Here is a 19192-nt window from a genome sequence, read left to right on the forward strand (position 1 = left end):
CTCATACAGTATTGTTGTTGAAGTGTACAGTGATCTTCTGGTTCTGCTCATTTCACTCAGCATCAGTTGATTTATGTCTCTCCAGGCCTCTCTGTATTCCTTCTGCTGGTCATTTCTTACAGAGCAATAATATTCCATAACCTTCATATACCACAATTTACCCAACCATTCTCCAACTGATGGACATCCATTCATCTTCCAGTTTCTAGCTACAACAAAAAGAGCTGCCACAAACATTTTGGCACATATATGTCTCTTTCCGCTCTTTAGTATTTCTTTGGGATATAATCCCAGTAGTAGCGCTGCTGGGTCAAAGGGTATGCACAGTTTGATAACTTTTTGGGCATAATTCCAGATTGCTCTCCAGAATGGCTGGATTCTTTCGCAACTCCATCAGCAATGTATTAGTGTCCCAGTTTCCCCACATCCCCTCCAACATTCATCATTATTTGTTCCTGTCATCTTAGCCAATCTGACAGGTGTGTAGTGGTATCTCAGAGTGGTCTTAATTTGCATTTCTCCGATCAGTAGTGATTTGGAACACTCTTTCATGTGAGTGGATATAGTTTCAATTTCTTCCTCTGAGAATTGTCTGTTCATATCCTTTGACCATTTATCAATTGGAGAATGGTTCGGTTTCTTATAAATTATGCTCAGTTCTCTATATATTTTGGAAATGAGACCTTTGTCAGAACCTTTGTTTTTAAAAATATTTTCCCAATTTGTTACTTCCCTTCTAATCTTGTTTGCATTAGTATTATTTGTACAGAAACTTTTTAGTTTGATGTAATCAAAATCTTCTATTTTGTGATCAATAATGATCTCTAGTTCTCCTCTGGTCATAAATTCCTTCCTCCTCCACAAGTCTGAGAGGTAGATTATCCTCTGTTCCTCTAATCTATTTATTATCTCCCTCTTTATGCCTAAATCATGGACCCATTTTGATCTTATCTTGGTATATGGTGTTAAGTGTGGATCCATATCTAATTTCTGCCATACTAATTTCCAGTTTTCCCAACAGTTTTTTCCGAATAATGAATTTTTATCCCTAATGTTGGTATCTTTGGGTTTGTCAAAGATTTTTGTCCTTTGTATCTAATCTGTTCCACTGATCTACAGGTCTATTTCTTAGCCAATACCAAATGGTTTTGGTGACTGCTGCTATATAATATAGCTTTAGATCAGGTACACTTAGACCACCTTCCTCTGAGTTTTTTTTCATTAGTTCCCTTGCAATTCTCGACCTTTTATTCTTCCATATGAATTTTGTTGTTATTTTTTCTAGGTCATTGAAATAGTTTCTTGGGAGTCTGATTGGTATAGCACTAAATAAATAGATTAGTTTGGGGAGTATTGTCATCTTTATTATATTCGCTCGGCCTATCCAAGAGCACTGAATGTCTTTCCAATTATTTAAATCTGATTTTATTTTTGTGGCAAGTGTTTTGTAATTTTTCTCATATAATTCCTGACTTTTCTTTGGTAGATGGATTCCCAAATACTTTATACTCTCAACATTTGTTTGGAATGGAATTTCTCTTTGTATCTCTTGCTGTTGCATTTTGTTAGTGATATATAAAAATGCCGAGGATTTATGTGGATTTATTTTGTATCCTGCCACTTTGCTGAAATTTTGAATTATTTCTAGTATTTGCTAAAAATCTTTTGGGAACAGATATCCAAACAATTTAGGATAACTACTTAAATTTTGTTTCTCCAATAACTAGGTCATGTGATAAAAACCAGCTCAAACCTTTTTTTTTAAACTATTACCAACAGAACTATATGAATAACATTAAATTAGAAACTCACAGTCCACAATGAACTTTAGGGAATTTAAGTTTTTACATTCTCATTGCTGTTTCTAAGTTTATCTAAACCCTATATCTGTCAACTACAGGCTGAAGGAGGAATCTTAAAGAAAATCTATAAAAATTTGACTTGTAAAATGAGTCCTTCAGGTTAAAGATTTACATGCAAAGATAGTTTTCATCATTCAAGTTTGCAAAATTTTGTGTTCCAAATTTTTCTCCCCCCTCCTTCCTAATATAGCAAAGCTTAGAGATTTTACTATGAAGTTAAGATGTGACTTTAATACAGCTAAGTACATTTAGATAAAACTTCCTTTTTAAAATATAAGCCAACTTATAAATTTTCCATTCTAGTTGGGAGTGAAACTAGTTCTTCAAACTCTAAAGGTTGATAAGATTCTAGCTCTAGGCTCAAGATTTAACCCTAAGCTTAAATTAAAGAATCTTTCTCTTTCTCTTATCTCTTGATAGGATGGCTCATCCTCCAGAGGTTTAATAAACAACCTTTCAGCTCTCTACTTTGAGTGATCTCAGAGTATTCATTTTGGGTAGGGGTCTTCTAAATCCCACACAATGTGGAACAATAAAACCTCTTATCTGTTGCTCTTTGTTTCCTGTAAAACTGCCAATCGGATGTTTTTACACATTTTCCAATCTTGTAGGCTGCTAGCCTGCAAACTGAAGTTCCAGGCTTTCAGTTATAAAACTCTTCCAAACTTCTTCAAATTGCCAGATTCTCTTTATGGACTAGTCAGTAGTTATGATATTAATAAAATCTTTTATGACTATAAGAGAATCTTTTTGAATTCTTTCAAACTGTAAACCACAACTCTTGCATACTTCAGTTTATACTCTTGTTAACTATTAACACTGAGTTTTCTTAGTGTGTTAACAGCTTACAAATGCCTGGTCTACTCAAATAAATAGTAATGTAAGTTCTGTTATTTAGTTTATAGAAGTAACACAAAACATTTTCCCAAATTAAAGTTTTTCCTTCCTTCCTTCCTTCCTTCCTTTCTTCCTTCCTTCCTTCCTTCCTTCCTTCCTTCCTTCCTTCCTTCCTTCCTTCCTTCCTTCCTTCCTTCCTTCCTTCCTTCCTTCCTTCCTTCCTTCCTTCCTTCCTTCTTTCCTTCCTTATCTCTTTCCTTCTTTATCTCCTTCCTTATTTCCTTCCTTCCTTCCCTCTCTCCCTCCCTCCTTATTTTTTCCTTTCTTCCTTTCCTCTATCCCTTTCTCCCTCCTTCCTTCCTTCCTTGCTCTCTCCCTTCATCCTTTCTTTTGTTTTATTCTGCACTTTGGAATCTCACTGATAACCACTTTTCAGAATTTTTTCTTCCCCTCCTTTCTTTGAAATATCCAGATAATATTCTGTAATTTCCAAATCAAGAAATTAGCATTTTTAAGTTCTTAACATTTCTATTACAATTTTTTAATAACAGTAGCATATGTTTAAAAAATTTAATTGCTAACATTTTAAATTGATTGAATTCAAGGCTAACATAGAGAAATCTTGATCAAAATATACTTTAAGGACAGAAACTTATTTTTATAGTTTTTAAATACATGAAAGACCAAACTGAAAGACTCTTTTTTGACTCTTATCATCATATACATATAGGGTGATGGTATTTTAGTTTGCTGATGACAACTAGGGTACAAAAATATCATTTGATGTGTGGCAGGAATTGATCAGAAAAGCAAATCTGAGAATTATTATTTTTTAATGCAATAAATACTTTGGATGGACCTAGTCCTGTATATTGCCTTCAAAGTCCCAGAAGTTTTCTTTTTGTCTTTTTAAAACCTATTCAGGGAAACAGAAATGCCTGGAGAAAACATCCAGTGTGTGGGGAAAAGATTCCATCCCACTTATCTGTGTTTCTTGTCTGACTTTTAAACTTGGTCAGCAAAGGCAGAGGATGTTCTTTTCTCAAAAAAAGTTTTCTTAGACTATCACAGAGGTAAACAACAAATGGGTAAAAGGAATGGGCAAAAGGAAAAACAAAGAAATGGAACTTTGAAAAAATATTCTTTTTCAGACCAATAGTTAAATTTAAATTAATTTGCTTGATGTTATCTCTCCTCCTCACCCCTAAGAAAGTAAATTTCCTCAATTTTCTGGACTCTGAAGAGAACTGATGATAGTCCATTCTCCAATTAGGAAGATGCTCAATTTTTTCAGCTCTGAAGAGCATGAAAACAGTCCCTCAATATTTTATTGGGAAAAAAAAATCCTTCAAAGGATTGTCCCCAGGGGATTTACTAGGATTTTATATTGTTAATTATTTCAAAATAGTTTCACTGAACACAATGCACTCCAAGATATTCCTTAGTAGGGTGTCTAAAGATCAAGTTACCCCATAGTGGGGCATCTATCTCATAACTCAGAGGGGTTTTTTAGATTTGAGGGGAAAGTCTGGTCTCAACTTGACTCTCTAGAAGAAATCCTTCCTTTATGTGAAAATTTTGACCAGGTTTACTCAGAAGAAAAGAAAGGGATTTTGTCAAGGATTTAGGGTACCAAGCTCCTTCCCTAAATCTTGGTGGTACCTTCAAAACTGTGGTGGGTAAATGTTGGAGTCCAGTTCCCATAGTGATAAAGGATGTGACATACTGGGGCTAGGTGAAGAAGTCATGGTTATGGACTCTTCGAAGTTTATTAATCAGAGACACAAATATATATATATGTACCTCAAATGCCCATAGGTTTGATACAAACTACACTCTTTTAAAATTCCTATAGCCTAACAAAATTCTACTATAATGCAAATTATTAAACCCCTTAAACCCCAAATCTTGGTTACTTAGAGATGTAAATAGTTGAGATATGCATCAGAATAAAGTTTATTATACCATTATCTCAAGTATCTTTCTCCCAAATACCTTTAGTCTCCTTGTGGACATTCTTTCCTGTCCTAAATTCAAAGGTTTAACTTTTAATCCAAAGAGTAGTGCTTGCATTTTGCTTTAGTCACTAGATTATTAATTTATTATATTGACAAGCAGCCTCTGCTATTTCAAAAAAGGGAGTTTTGGTGAGCCAATTACTATAAGACTCAAAACCTGGAATGGAATCTTACCTCCTGGCCCTCTACAATTCTTCCCTTTTTAAATTAAAAATGAAGTCTATGGACTTCAGTTCTCATAGTTGATAATGATTACAGCAAAACAAATCATGCGAGAGGAACAAAATGCAAATGCATAGAATCAGATTATGTACAGGATTTGTCTTTTTTAACCACTCAAATATTTGATTAGCTACACTATCAGGATCAATTCCATGGACATTACTTCTTGTAATGTTTTTTGCTAAAAAGTTAGCTGTAATCGAGATTTTAAATTGTTCACATGATTCCCTAACTATATTAATGATTGTTCCACTAAGTTTAATTCTTATTTTAACTCATAATCTATATTAATTTTTCTAAAAAGTTTATGATATACTTTTTGCTGATTTATCTGTCAATTGAGCAGTCTGAACAGTTTTTGTAAGAGCTGTAGCTGAAACAGCAAGTGTTTTAATAGTTGATATATCTGCTAGAATTCCATCAGTGGAAATCCCACAAATCTCTTCCACTACTATTATTTTCTAATTTTCTTTGATGTTGTCTCAAACCTGTTCACCTGTTGATTTATACCAATTGTGACTGACCATATTAGACATTATCACATAGGATGGCTGTTTCATAATAAGAACCGTAGGTAGGGAATTTGACAAACATTTGAATAGAACTAAGACATTGGAATAAAATACAATTGTAACATTTTACAATATATCCTTCTAACACCTTCATGATCTGGATTCTAATGCCATTCCTTAAAACAGTATCTGCAGTTAGGAATATCTGTGGTTATTTTAAAATATGTTGTACAGTATATCTCTGAGGCGTTTGAAAAGCATCATGGAATCCCATATCTGAAAAGTGAAAATTTGTGCCATTCACATTGTAACAGGAGACTCATCCAGAGACTGGATAATTTGGGATCCATTCACCAATCAGTTCCAATTCCCCCCTTTTAAACAAATGGGGCTCAAAGTCCTCTGGATGCTAGTGAGGATGATCTCATCTTCTGAAACTGTTTCCTGCTGAGAATGGGCATATATTTCAGTCAGTTGCAGGGGCCATCTTTTTATGGATGGGGTGGCAAGTTGGTGCTGACTGAAGTGTCCAAAGGTTGATTTAATTCCATGAAGCTGGCCAATGTAGCTGTAACTGACCAAAATCTAGAATACAAAACAATTCTAACAAATACAGATTAGGATGATCTGAGATAAAAAGACAAGTCCACAAGGACTTCTATAAGATGTACAAAGACCAATGTATATTGAGCAGCAATGTTCAGGTAATGAAATAAATTTGTATCACAGGACATACAGTATATACCAATCTTAAAGATGTTTCAGTTTTAGTTTTAAATGAACAATAAAATAACAGTTCATTCTTATGGAAAATCATGATAATTGTTCTTACATTATTTTGGAAACTTATAAAGAAATTATTTTACCAAATATATAATATATAATATATAATATACAAATATAAATATATGTATCTATAACAAATGGATGACTAGGTCAAATACTCATTCATCCAATTATTTAGGATATATTGACTATATATTTTCATATTGAAAATAACAAGATATTATATACTTGAATTTGTGTTGACCATTTGCTCTCATCATAGGAACTTGTTATAAAAGGAAAAATACCATCAAAACTGATTCTTCAGGCCTCAGTCTGAAGGCACACACATGACAAAATAAAACTTCTTTAGTTTAGATTGATATCCAATTCTAATGGTATTACTTTATCAGAATCAGAAATGATCAAGTATGAAACAAAGAAACAGAATTGGGAAACTGAGTCAGAAAGATCTCACTTTGAGGAAAGGATCCTGACTTTTATCCCATTCAACTCCTTTTTGTTCAGGGTCACATTTCTCTGAGTAGCTTATGAAATTTCTCTCAAGTGCTAGGTTACTGTCTTAATGATCAGGCAATCAAATTCAAAACTCAGAAATAATATATCATTTGCTGTCCCAAGAGGTTTCATCTCCCATATCAAATTCTATTAACTACAACTTAAGACTAGAAAAATTATCTCTTTTACCAAAGTTCACCAAAAGTTTACCAAACTTAAACACATAAAGATTGTTTAACTTGTTTCATATGCTAAATTCATCTGGGTGTAAAGGATTGATCATTAAATGAACTTACAGAATTTTTGTATATAATTTCCTTATAATATATGTTTCTATATCTCTTAAACAAGCTCTTTTCTCAGGCTTATGCCCTTATCTATCCTGAAAGTTTAAGAAAACTGACAAGCTTAGAATTAAAAGGTTGGACAGTTGGGTCCAGAGAAGGAGCTGAGCTGTTTGTTGCCCAATCCCCACCCTTCACCGAGTTTTGATGGGTTATGCTGTATACTGTGATGATCAGATTTAGGTTTAACAGGATGACAATAGTTACAAATAACTTAGTTAACAAATTTTCTTTTTAATTGTTTTTCCCTGAGAATAACCAAATAATTTTTGTAATTTTTCTAGCAAACATACCTAATTCCTTAATTTACATTTACAAAATAATTTGAGATAAGATGAACAAAGCTAAATAGAGTTTTCACCTTCTTAATAGTTGCCACATCTATTCTGTATCCAAACTACTGAGCTGAGAAGCTCTCAGAGATGATTTTTATTGACTTAAATAATTTTACTTTTTTGTTTAGGGAGAAGGCAAGGCAATATATGTATATACACTTGCACACACACACACATATGCATACATATATTTTTGTTGAGCTAAAACAGATTTTTGAGATTTATATGACTTCAATTCATGAAATTTCCTAAATATCAATCAAATGTTCTGGACAAACTGAATACCCATTTTGAATATTTTCCAGTTTTACACAAATCATTTTTCCTTGGTGAGCCAGTAAAGTTAAGATGTAATTTTTTTATGTCTGGACCCTGTGAAGTCTGATTCTAGATAACTCAAAAGCAGGCTGATTTTTTTTTTGATAGTTTTTAAGTTGTGAACTGCTTTTCTATTTTCCTAAATTTAATGCAAATAGATGACAATTTATATATTCTTATAATGGGCTTTGATTAAAGTTCCTTTAAACCACTTTTATCATCATATCTCAAATAACAAATTATATTGTATTATGCATATTTTCTTTCTCTTCCTTTTATTCCTTCTTCAGGTCAGGGAAGGAAAAAGGAAAGAGAAAGAGATTCCATACATTATCTTCCTAGGCCTAGTGAGGCCTAATTGAATTTGTTTAATGTAATTTACACACCCAAAAAATTATATCTCTCAACATTAGCTTTGCATATTGGTCACATCTAAAAATCCATAGTTATCAAAATATGAAGCAATTTAACATTCATATATCAACATTAGTTGTCTTTACAAATCAAAAAATTGATGAGATATAAATTAATTTGCCAGAGATTACATAGCTAGTCCATTTCTTCAATTATAATAAAGAATGGTGAATTTACCAAAAAAGAAAAGATGTTGAGTGTCTTACACACTCTAGACCATGCTGCAATGCTGAGTGACACCAGGGGCACCCAGATTTTTCTCAAGCAATTGTTGGACAGAAACTGATGAAGTTAGGATGGCTGAAGACTGGATTCTGAGAATGGTGGAGTTTGACTCCCATCCCATCTACATTCCTCTAAGCTTGGTTGGGCAGGAGTTTTTTCCAAGCTTTTGATTCTATCGCTACTAAGGCTTTTCCTACAATACTCTAACATGTAAGAGAAGTTAGGAAATAATGATAAAGATGACAGCAATCCATCCAGAATCTCACTCTCCATCTGGAGTGGGAGATTACTCCAGACAAGATAAGATTCAAAGAAAAGTTAGTAAAAACTGCTGCTATTTTCCTAATTGTTGTTTTTGACTAATTTCCAAATTCCATAATCAATTTTCTCAAAATTTTGAAACTTTTACTAAAGCGTTTTGTTCACAAAACTTTTGAGAATCTGTAAGATATTATTTTAATTTTATTTTCTAATCACTTTTTCTATGCATTTTTTCAACTTTTGGCCAGAGGTCTTAAATTCACAGAAAAAAGATTAAACTCTTTTACAGGAAAATTTTCAGCATACAAACTACAGCACAGAGGTTTTCTCTGGCTAGTTGCCTATGACTCTTTCCAAAATCTAGCTTACACACACATATGATATGGACATTCTGCGCAAAAACATAGATGTAAATAAAAATGACATGGAAGAGAATTGTAGCAACTTTGTATAATGCCATAAATTTGAAAAATATAAAACATATCATTATTACCACTTGCACAAGCATCAACCATTCTTTTACACACTCACATACAAAAATTACTGTTAAGAAATCTTTTAAACAGCAGAATATTCAGGATTTAAGCTGGTTCAAAAAACAGAAAATTTGCTATGAAAAATATTCAGAAAATCTTGAGTAGTATGCAATGTAGTAATAATTGCATATAACACCTATTGTTTTCAAGTATTTTCAAGCTAAGTATTAAAAACATATTTAGTAATAATGTTCAAAGACAAGGGTAGGGAGACAGAGATCTTGAATAAGTTTTCATTGTTATTTTTATGCTAAGGAGGGTTTTTACAGAAAAAGAGACAAAAGTCTTTTTAGATAAGCAAAAAAGGTTTGATATTGCTGGGTCATCTTAAGTTTAGGTTTTTTTCAAGCCTCTCCTCTCAAATCCATTTTTCATGGGATTTAAGGCACAATCTACAGTCTAGATAGATGGAATACACATACAAAAAGGCTAATTTTTGTTAAGTCAGTTATGGAACTATTCATTGATGGTTAGTCACGAATTGTAATTCTAAGCTAAAAATATTATCAATTGAACCTTAGTATCTATTCAGTATAATTTGCCAATCATTAAAGCTCCTTGAATCAATATCACCACCATCTGAGGGCAAACAGGAAAACCCTTCTGAGCCTGGTTAGCAAATACATCCATGCTGTCCAAGTAACAAGAATTTATTGCTCCTCCTCCTGCTTGCAATTAATCCCAGCTTATTTGGTAAGATTTCTTTTAGAATTTGGATTAGGATATCTTTGTAAAATTTGAAATAATTTTGTCAGTTCATGTGTTCCCAATTTTAAATACAGTTTTATTTAATTAATATCCCTCAATAATTCCTGATAAAACAAACTCCTGTAGTGATGAAGGATGTGACATACAGGGGCCAGGTGAAAAAGTCCTGGTTTTGGATTCTTCAAAGTTTATTGATGAGAGACACAAATATATATATATATATACCTCAAATGCTCATATACTTTTAAAAAATTCCTATAGCCTAACAAAATTCTAATATGATGTAAATGATTAACCCCCAGTTGAGATACACATCAGAGTAAAGTTTATTATACCATTATCTCATGTATCTTTCTCCCAAATACCTTTAGTCTCCTTGTGAACATTCTTTCCTGTCCTAAATTCAAAGGTCTAACTTTTAATCCAAAGAGTAGTGCTTGCATTTTGCTTCAGTCACTAGATTATTTATTTATTATATTGATAAACAGTCTCTGCTATTTCACTAAGAGTGTGAACCAAGTTACTGTAAGACTCAAAACCTGGAATGGAATCTTACCTCCTGGCCTTCTACAGGTAAAAGCTTTAAAGATAAACTAAGGTACAAACTCTCAGCATAATCAGATAGGTTTTTTGGGTGGAGGAGCAAGGCAATCCTGGTTAAGTGTCTTGCCCATGGTCACACAGCTAATAAATGTCAAGTGTCTGAGGCTGAATTTGAACTCAGATCTTCCTGACTCCAGGACTTATATTTTTCCATTGTATCTCACTTCACTATCCCAAACAATCATTTTATTAAAAGTGACACATATAATTGCTAACAAAGCAGGTTAGACTGGTCATCTCAATGGGTGAGGGGGAAGATGATTTTTTATTGACACACAGAAGTGGAGACAAGACTAGGTAGTTTTGGAAGTTATTATAATTTGTTACACTAGGAAAGTGGTTTGGCATTGAGATATGGCTAATGATAACTCTCTTTTAAAATGAAAAAATGTTAATTGTTTTATGGGACTCATATGCCTCTTGTAATCTTGGTCAGGAGATCAGTAACTCCACTATTGCTGTCCCTTTGGAGACTCCACACACACAACTGCACAAAGACAGACGAGAATACATATCTTTTGGGGAATGGCACCAGATTAACCTTATTAGGGCTTATAGACAGCAATTTTTTAAATGTTTGTTTGGGGCTAATGGTGTAAGTGATAACAATATTCCCTTTCACCCATACCTTTAAACTAACTTGGAGGGGAAAATTCATTCCTGAGGAAGGTGAGTTCAGAAAAATACTTACTCAATTAGAAAAATCAATACAGCATAAAATCAAAACGGTTGAAATCAGAGGTGATATTAATTTTGTACTTTTCCACAAGAACTATTTTAAAAACCTAACAAAAAGATAAAGAAAAAAGTAATTAAAAACCTTGTGGTAGGCCAGGTCTTCCTTAAAATGAGAGCCCTTAGAGTAGAAGTTGAATCCTAGTCCATCTCACCATTAATAAAAAGAGATTTACTTAGCTACAGGAAGGTAAGAATATTCAAAGCAGGGAGAAGGTATATTTATCAAGGAAACAACATTGGTTCAATTGAATAGCTTCCTTTTTTCACCTGGATACAAAGTAGCCAGAATATGTGGGGCTAGGAGCTCTTTTCTTTCTGGCTTATGAACAGCAAGAAATAGTCTAGACAACTATGCTGGATTGACTTGATGCTTTATCCATTTACTTCTACATGAAGAATTTTCATATGCGAGGATCCTCATTTATGAAATTTGCTATATGTGACTCTTTGTGAACCAATTTGGGGCTTTCTTGGTAAAGATATTGGAGTGGTTGCCATTTCCTTTTCCAATTCATTTTTACAGATGAGGAAACTGAGGCAAATAGGGTTAAATGACTTTTCTAGGGTCACACTAGGGTATAGTAATGGTCTGAGGACATATATGAACTTAGGAAGAAGAATCATCCTGATTCCATGCCTGGCCCTCTACCCACTGTGTACCTAGCTGCCCACAGAGTACTTATAGAATGCTATTTCTGGTAGTTTGGCTTGGTTTTGTTTTTGTTTTTGTTTTTTTGCATCAGTGGTTTATATGACTAGTCTTTGCTTTGATTGTCACTCTAAGAGGTTGATAGTCTAACTGCCCACAAATTAAGAAATAACTCCCAATAAAGTGTTAAAGTGGAGTGGAGTTATTTCCAGATTTGTGGACAATTAGGCCATCAGCCTCTTAGAGTGACAATCAAAACAAAGACTAGTTATATAAACTACTGATATAAAAATAGAATTCCATAAAAGAAAAGACATTACTGTGACTTGTCACCATTTCCAATGGATGTTTAACCAATGTAAAGCAATCACCACAATGAGGAGTCCCAAAGAACTCAGTAATTGCTTCAGCCATAGGTGCTTGACCTATTTTTCAAATAGAGAGATGTGACATCCATAGGCATCATCCATCTAGAATGAAACTCATTTGCTGTGTCTCAATGAGCTATATTGCCTAATAAAACGAAACAAGAAAAATAAGTTTGCAGAAAGCTTGGCATGAGACCCAATTAGAGCACATTATTGCAAGAGAATTTGAAAATAAAAGGGGAGGACATGCAACTGAAAGATGGAACATTTCTGTCTGCATTTCTATAACAAACTATTTTGCCAATGACAGTAGGAACAATACATTTGGAATCAAACATCATAGTCCCAGATGTTTGATATTATGAAATGAAAATGTCATAAAAAATGGAAAGAGCACATCAAGTATATTGTGATGAGATGTAAGCTGGAAGTAACCAGTTGTGTGTCAATGAGTTCTGTTTGGTTTCATTGCCCTTTTTAAGCAGCTCCTCCCATTTCTACAAATTTGAATAATTTTTTCTTATGTCTTCAGAATTTTATTTTTGAGTGCTTCCTGTCTTCTTGGGATGATTTTCTCTGAATAGTATTGTGTTAATAGATCTTAATGATATTTTCTCTGAACCTTTTAAAATCTAGGCTGCATATCAGCCTACATTTGACTTTCTTGTTCTTTATCTCCTGTGATGGAGTAGTCACTATTTTCCAATGATCTTATCACTACTACTTCAGCGACTTTCTTGTTGGTCATAAACACATCCAGAACAGCAAATTTTCTTATTGTTTGTTACACCTTTTGAAAGATGAAATTATCATTTTAATAAATAATAATTTATTACCTGCTCTTCTTTTAGCAGAGAGCACAAATGGATATCCAGATAATTTTTTTTAACTTTTAACTATGATATTTTGCATTCATTCCTGGCTTATTATTTGTTTCCCAAACTCTTCATCTAATTCCTTCCTCTATTCATGTAGTCTAGATTGTTTCTCTTTGCAATAATATTATTTATATTTTTACATTTATAGCATTTAATCTGAATGTTCTCCACCATGTCTCTTCTCTCAGGTTTCCACATACATAGAGATATGTATGTTAGGTATCATCCCTTTTGTACTGTTCACAATGTGCTTGCTGAAATAGGTAGAAAAGAACTTTATTTATTTTTAAAAAGTATTTCATTTTTCCAAATATATTTTTTTCACAAAGATATCACAACTATCACAAAGATAGTTTTTAACATTCACCTCTTTAAAAAAACATATTTTCAAAACATATGTGTAGTTTTTAATACTCACCCTTGTAAAACCTCATATTCCATTTTTTCTTCTCTCTTCCCCTAATCCCTCCCCTAGACAGCAAGTAATTTAATATATGTTAAATATATGCAATTCTTCTATCCACAATTATCATGCTGCACAAGAAAAATCATCTCAAAAAGGAAAAAAAAAGAGAAAAAAGAGAAAAATGAGCAAACAAGAACAAAAAAGGTTAAAATATTATGTTGTGATCCACACTCAGTCTCCACAGTCCTCTTTCTAAGTGCAGATGGCTCTTTCTATCCCAAGACCATTGGAACTGGCCTGAATCACCTCGATGTTAAAAAGAGCCATGTCCATCAGAACTAATCATATAATCTTGTTGCTGTGTTCTCTTGGTTCTCCTCACTTCACTTAGCATCAGTTCATGTAAGTCTCTCCAGGACTTTCTGAAATCATCCTGCTGATCTTAACATTCACTTTTGCAAAACCTTGTGTTCCAAAATTTTCTCCCTCCTTCCTCCCCAAGACAGCAAGAAATGTGTGCAATTCTAGGAAGAAACTTTTGAAAAAAAATTATAAAATTCATTAATGAAGAAACAGTTTCTTAGAAAAAAAAAATGAAGTAGTAACACAGATTGCTAGGAAGGGTGCATAATGAAGGGCTAATCTGCCCTCAAGAACTTAATATTTACTAGCAGTATAACCCTTGGCAAGTCAACTAACCCCAATTGCTTCACCAAAAAAAAAAAAAAAAAAAAAAAAAAAAAAAAAAAAAAAAAAAAAAAAAAGAAAGAAAGGAAAAAAAAGGAGTGTATAATGAATGGCTTCTCATAACAAGATTTTAAAAGGATCTATTTGAAATCAGAGAAAGGACTGGGTCTGGATATTTTTTAGTCTACTTTCACTTTGCATGATTGTTTTTAGAATATGAAAAACTATATCTGACCCAATTGTAAACAAAGTAACTTTAGAGACCATGGGAAGATCAAATAAGTATTGTTGGGTTCATAACTGACAGGAAGATAGATTTCATGAGTTTCCCATTATAAGAGAAAGAAATGTCAATAACTTTGAAAAGCCTTTGATTTGAGACTTTAAGAAATACTTGAAAAGCCAGCTGTGAAAAAGCTATAAAGCTAGAAGGAGAAGCAGGTGATAAGAAAGCTTCAGTTGCAGTTATGGGATCCTGCTAACTGGAACCAGCATTGTTCTGTGGATTGACTAAATAAAAGACTGGAAGAGTTGCCAAGGACTTCACTGAAGAAAGCTGAATTCTGGTGTAGTTTGAGTTTTGCTTTCCAATGATATTTATGCATTGAAAGAGGGGAAACATCTCAGAGATGCCTAACTGCTCTCTACTGCCTTCTCTGGTTTGAGAGGAAGAAACAGAAGGAAAAGTCAGGCTTCCTGAAGCAGATTTAAATCTATATTTATTATAAGGCACTAACTAACTGTTGAAACTACTGGTAGTTTGTCTTCTGCATAGATGGAAAATTTTTTTTTTCCATTTTGTATTTATGTAAAATGAATTAATTTTTTAAAAGACAAGCTTCATATATAGTTTGCTGTATTAATTGGATAAAGCAGAATTCTGTTGAGTAAAGATCTGGTTGTATTCGTCTATTTTACCCAGAAAGCAAATCTGAGGATTTTTACAATTTGGCTTAAGGGAATAAGCTTGTCAATGTCATAGCAAAATACTTTCTCAGATCCCTGTTAATTAAAAAAATTTGCACTTGTAAAGAACTTGTAATTACTCCAAAAAAAAAAAAAAAAAAAGAATGTTTTCAGCATTAAAGCTGAAACTAGAAGGAAAGAAGTTGGCAGAGAAACAGGTTTGTGTGATTTATCTTGTTTCTGAAGGAACCAAAAACATCAAGATCTATAGCAACAAGTTGTGAATTAATCTGAGTACCTATTTTTCTCCACTCATGGGCACCCCTACTTAGTTTCTATAAGTGTGGGCCTTTTCTCCCCTGTGGACATTGTGTATGTTGGTGGGAGACTGTGATATAAGTATACTGTGACATATTTTTTCTGTATTTGTCATATATTGTATAGATGTGAAATTATAATTATTCTTGCTTTTGTCTTCTAAGGTTAAACAAATGTTCTTTTGTTGAGAGTTAAATAGTAAATGATTTTATATAAATGGAGAATATACTGATGGGGGCTCAAGAGTTACAGTGGATAGTATAAGCATATCCTCTCACCTTCAATAGGGTGATCCTAATATTCTGAAAACCACATGTTGGTGGTTCCTCTTTAGAAATCATAGCCCTACTGATGTGATGGCAATTACAGGCAAATTAGTAAGCCCAGAGTGTTGGAGCCACATCATCTATGTGTATAGAATATGCATTCTCATAAAATGCTATTCCACTCCCTCTTTTATCCATTCTACAATAAAGTATCCTAATCACATTTCTATCCCACCAAATTTTAGTGATATAAATAAAGTTAATATTTTCTCCATGTTAGGATCTCATATTACCATGATTATAATCCATGTTTTATACTTTTGTATATAGATATCTGAGAGCATGATTTATATTGTTGATTTTCTTGGATATCATCTTTCATGAATTCCTGGTCTTCTATTCTTGACTCTTTACTGTTATCAGACTGGCTAGATCCGTCTGGGCAGTTTACTCATTTCTTCTCTCTTTTCAAGTTAAAGTCTTCTTGATCAGATGCACAGGAATCCTGACAAATGTTTGCACCTGAGCATATACGAGCAAAGGAAAGAAGGTAGAGAATGAAAAGGATCCAGGATAGAACTTTAAGAGAAACTCACACTAAGGGAGTCTTCACTCAGTCAATAAACATTTATCTTATTTATATACTAAGTGCCAGGCACTTTACTAAGCACTGGAAATGCAAAGAACACAAAAGATAGTCCCTGATCTTGAGGAAGTAAAAAATCTAATGGAGGAGAAAATAAGAAAAGAACTACATAAAAAGAAACCCCCACACAACTACATACAAGGCAAATAGGGCATTTTCAAGACAAGGCACTAGAATTGAGAGGGATGTTACTGAACTTTGTCTGAACTCTGACATTCTATAATTCTACATGTCTTAAAAGCTGATACTGGCAATAACAAGACTGACTATACAATGACCAATTCTGATGGACATGACTCTCTTCAATAATGAGATGATTCAAATCAGTTCCTATTGTTCAGTGATAAAGAGAATCAGCTACACCCAGAGAGAGGCCTATGGAAACTGAGTGTGGACAATAACATAACATAGCATTTTCACATTTTCTATTGATGCTTGCTTGCATTTTGTGTTCCTTCTCAGGTTTTTTTTTTTTCTTTCTAGATCTGATTTTTCTTGTGCAGCAAGATAACTATAAATATGTATACATATATTAGATTTAACATATATTTTAACATGTATTGGACTATCTGCCATCTAGAGGAGGAGGTGGAAGGAGGGAAAAATTTGGAACAAAAAAGTTTTGCAAGGGTCAATGAAGGGCTTTATTTTTATGTATTTATTTTTAACACATTGCTTTGGGAATCATGGGTGAGAAAAATCAGAACAAAAGGAAAAAACCATGGGAGAGAGAAAAAAAAAGCAGAAAAAAGGAGTTATCATAGCATTTGTTGATTTACATTCAATCTCCATAGGTCTTTTTCAGGATGCAGATAGCACTTTCTATCCAAAATATATTGGGATTGCACTGGCTCATTGACCCACTGAAAACAAGTATTTCATAGTTGATCATCGCACTTTCTTGCTGTTATTGTGTACAATGTATTCCTGATTCTTCTTGTTTATCTCACCATGAGTTTGTGTAAATCTTCCCAGACCTTTCTAAAATCAGCTTGTTCATCATTTTTTTATAGAACAATAATATCCCATTACTTTCATATACCATTACTTGTTTTGTCATTTCCCAATTGTTGGACATCTGCTCATTTTCCCATTCTTTGCTGCCACAAAAAGAGCTGCTATAGCATTTTTGCACATGTGGGTACTTTTTCCTCCTTTATGATTTGGGATATGAACCCAGTAGAGTCCCTACTAGGTCAAAGGGTATTGTACAGTTTTATAGCCCTTTGGACATAATTCTAAACTGTTCTCCATAATAGTTGGATAATTTCACACATTATACTCCCACAACAATGCATTAATGTTTCAGTTCTCCCACATTCACTCCAACATTTATCATTGTCTTTTCCTGTCATTTTAGCCAATTTGAGAGGTGTGAGATGGTACCTTAGGGTTGTTTTAATTTACATTTCTCTAATCAATAGTGATTTAGAGCATTTTTTCATATGACTTTAATTTTGTTCATCTAAAAATTATCTATTCATATCCTTTGACAATTTATCAATTGAGGAATGACTTGTATTCTTATAAATTCTTATAAATTTGTCACATATAATTTTAGAAATTTTTATCACAAACACTGGCTGTAGATTTTCCTCCCAGCTTGATTCCCTTTTAATCTTGTTTCTGTTGGTTTTGTTTGTGCAAAACCTTTTAAATTTAATGTTATTAAAGTTGTCCATTTTGTCTTTCATAATGTTCTTTGATCATAAATTCTTCCCATGAAGGACTTTATAATACTATCCTAAAAAGGTTATGAGGAAAAAATTTTGCATTCCTTAAAGCATTTGTTTTCAAACTTTTTTGATGCCAGAATTCCTTTACATCCTTAAAAATAGTCAAAGATCTCAAAGAACTTTTGTTTTTGTAGTGTTATATCTATTGAGACAAGATATTAACTCCCTCTTCATGTTTGCTGCTTTACTTCTGCAGGCCACAAATCCTCTGAAAAATTCCACGTGAGAAAATGAGAGTGAAAAAGACTAATCATGTCTTAGTGTTATTATAAAAATAGTTTCAATCTTGGAGACCCCCTGAAAGGGGTGTTAGAGATTGAACAGTCTATGAGACTTTTTTTTTTTTTTTTTTAATGATTTTCTTTTTTAAAGAATCATTATGAGGGGCAACTAGGTGGCGCAGTGCATAGAGCACCCCCTCTGAAGTCAGGAGGATCTAAATTTAAATCTGGTCTCAGGCACTTAACATGCCTAGCTGTGTGACCCTGGGCAAGTCACTTAACTCCAATTGCCTCAGCAAAAAACAAAGCAAAACAAAGAATCATCATGATGTATATTTCCAAGGGAAATTAGGGTATTTCTTTAGGAGGAACCTTCCTAAAGCTAGGGGAGTCAATGAAATTGACAATGAAAATATATCTATTCCAGTTTCTTGACTACGTTATCTCCAGCATCCTTTTCATTATTAGAGGCAGCTAGGAGGTACAATGGCTAGAGTGCTGCCTTTGGAGTTAGGAAGGCTTGAATTCCAATTTGACCTCAGACATTTATTAGGTGTGTATCTTAGGAAAATCACTTAACCTCTGTCCCCAACTATAAAATGAGGTTAATAACCACTTACGTCTCAGGTTTATTGTGAAGATCAAATGAGAAAATATTTGTAAAGATCCTGATACACTGTATAATAGACCCTTAATAAATGTTTGTTTTCTTCCCTTCAATATTAATCATAGTAATGATTAATTAATACACCTACAGATTATTCATCATAGTTTCATGGATTTAGAGCAGGAAGAGACCTAAGAGGCTATCTCGTGCCCACTTGTATAATTATACAGGTATAAAATGTCCAGAGACTAAATTCCAGATTTAAATTTCCATTTACATTCGTACTC

The sequence above is a fragment of the Sminthopsis crassicaudata genome, chromosome 4, assembly GCF_048593235.1.
Source record: "Sminthopsis crassicaudata isolate SCR6 chromosome 4, ASM4859323v1, whole genome shotgun sequence".
Taxonomy (NCBI): domain Eukaryota; kingdom Metazoa; phylum Chordata; class Mammalia; order Dasyuromorphia; family Dasyuridae; genus Sminthopsis; species Sminthopsis crassicaudata.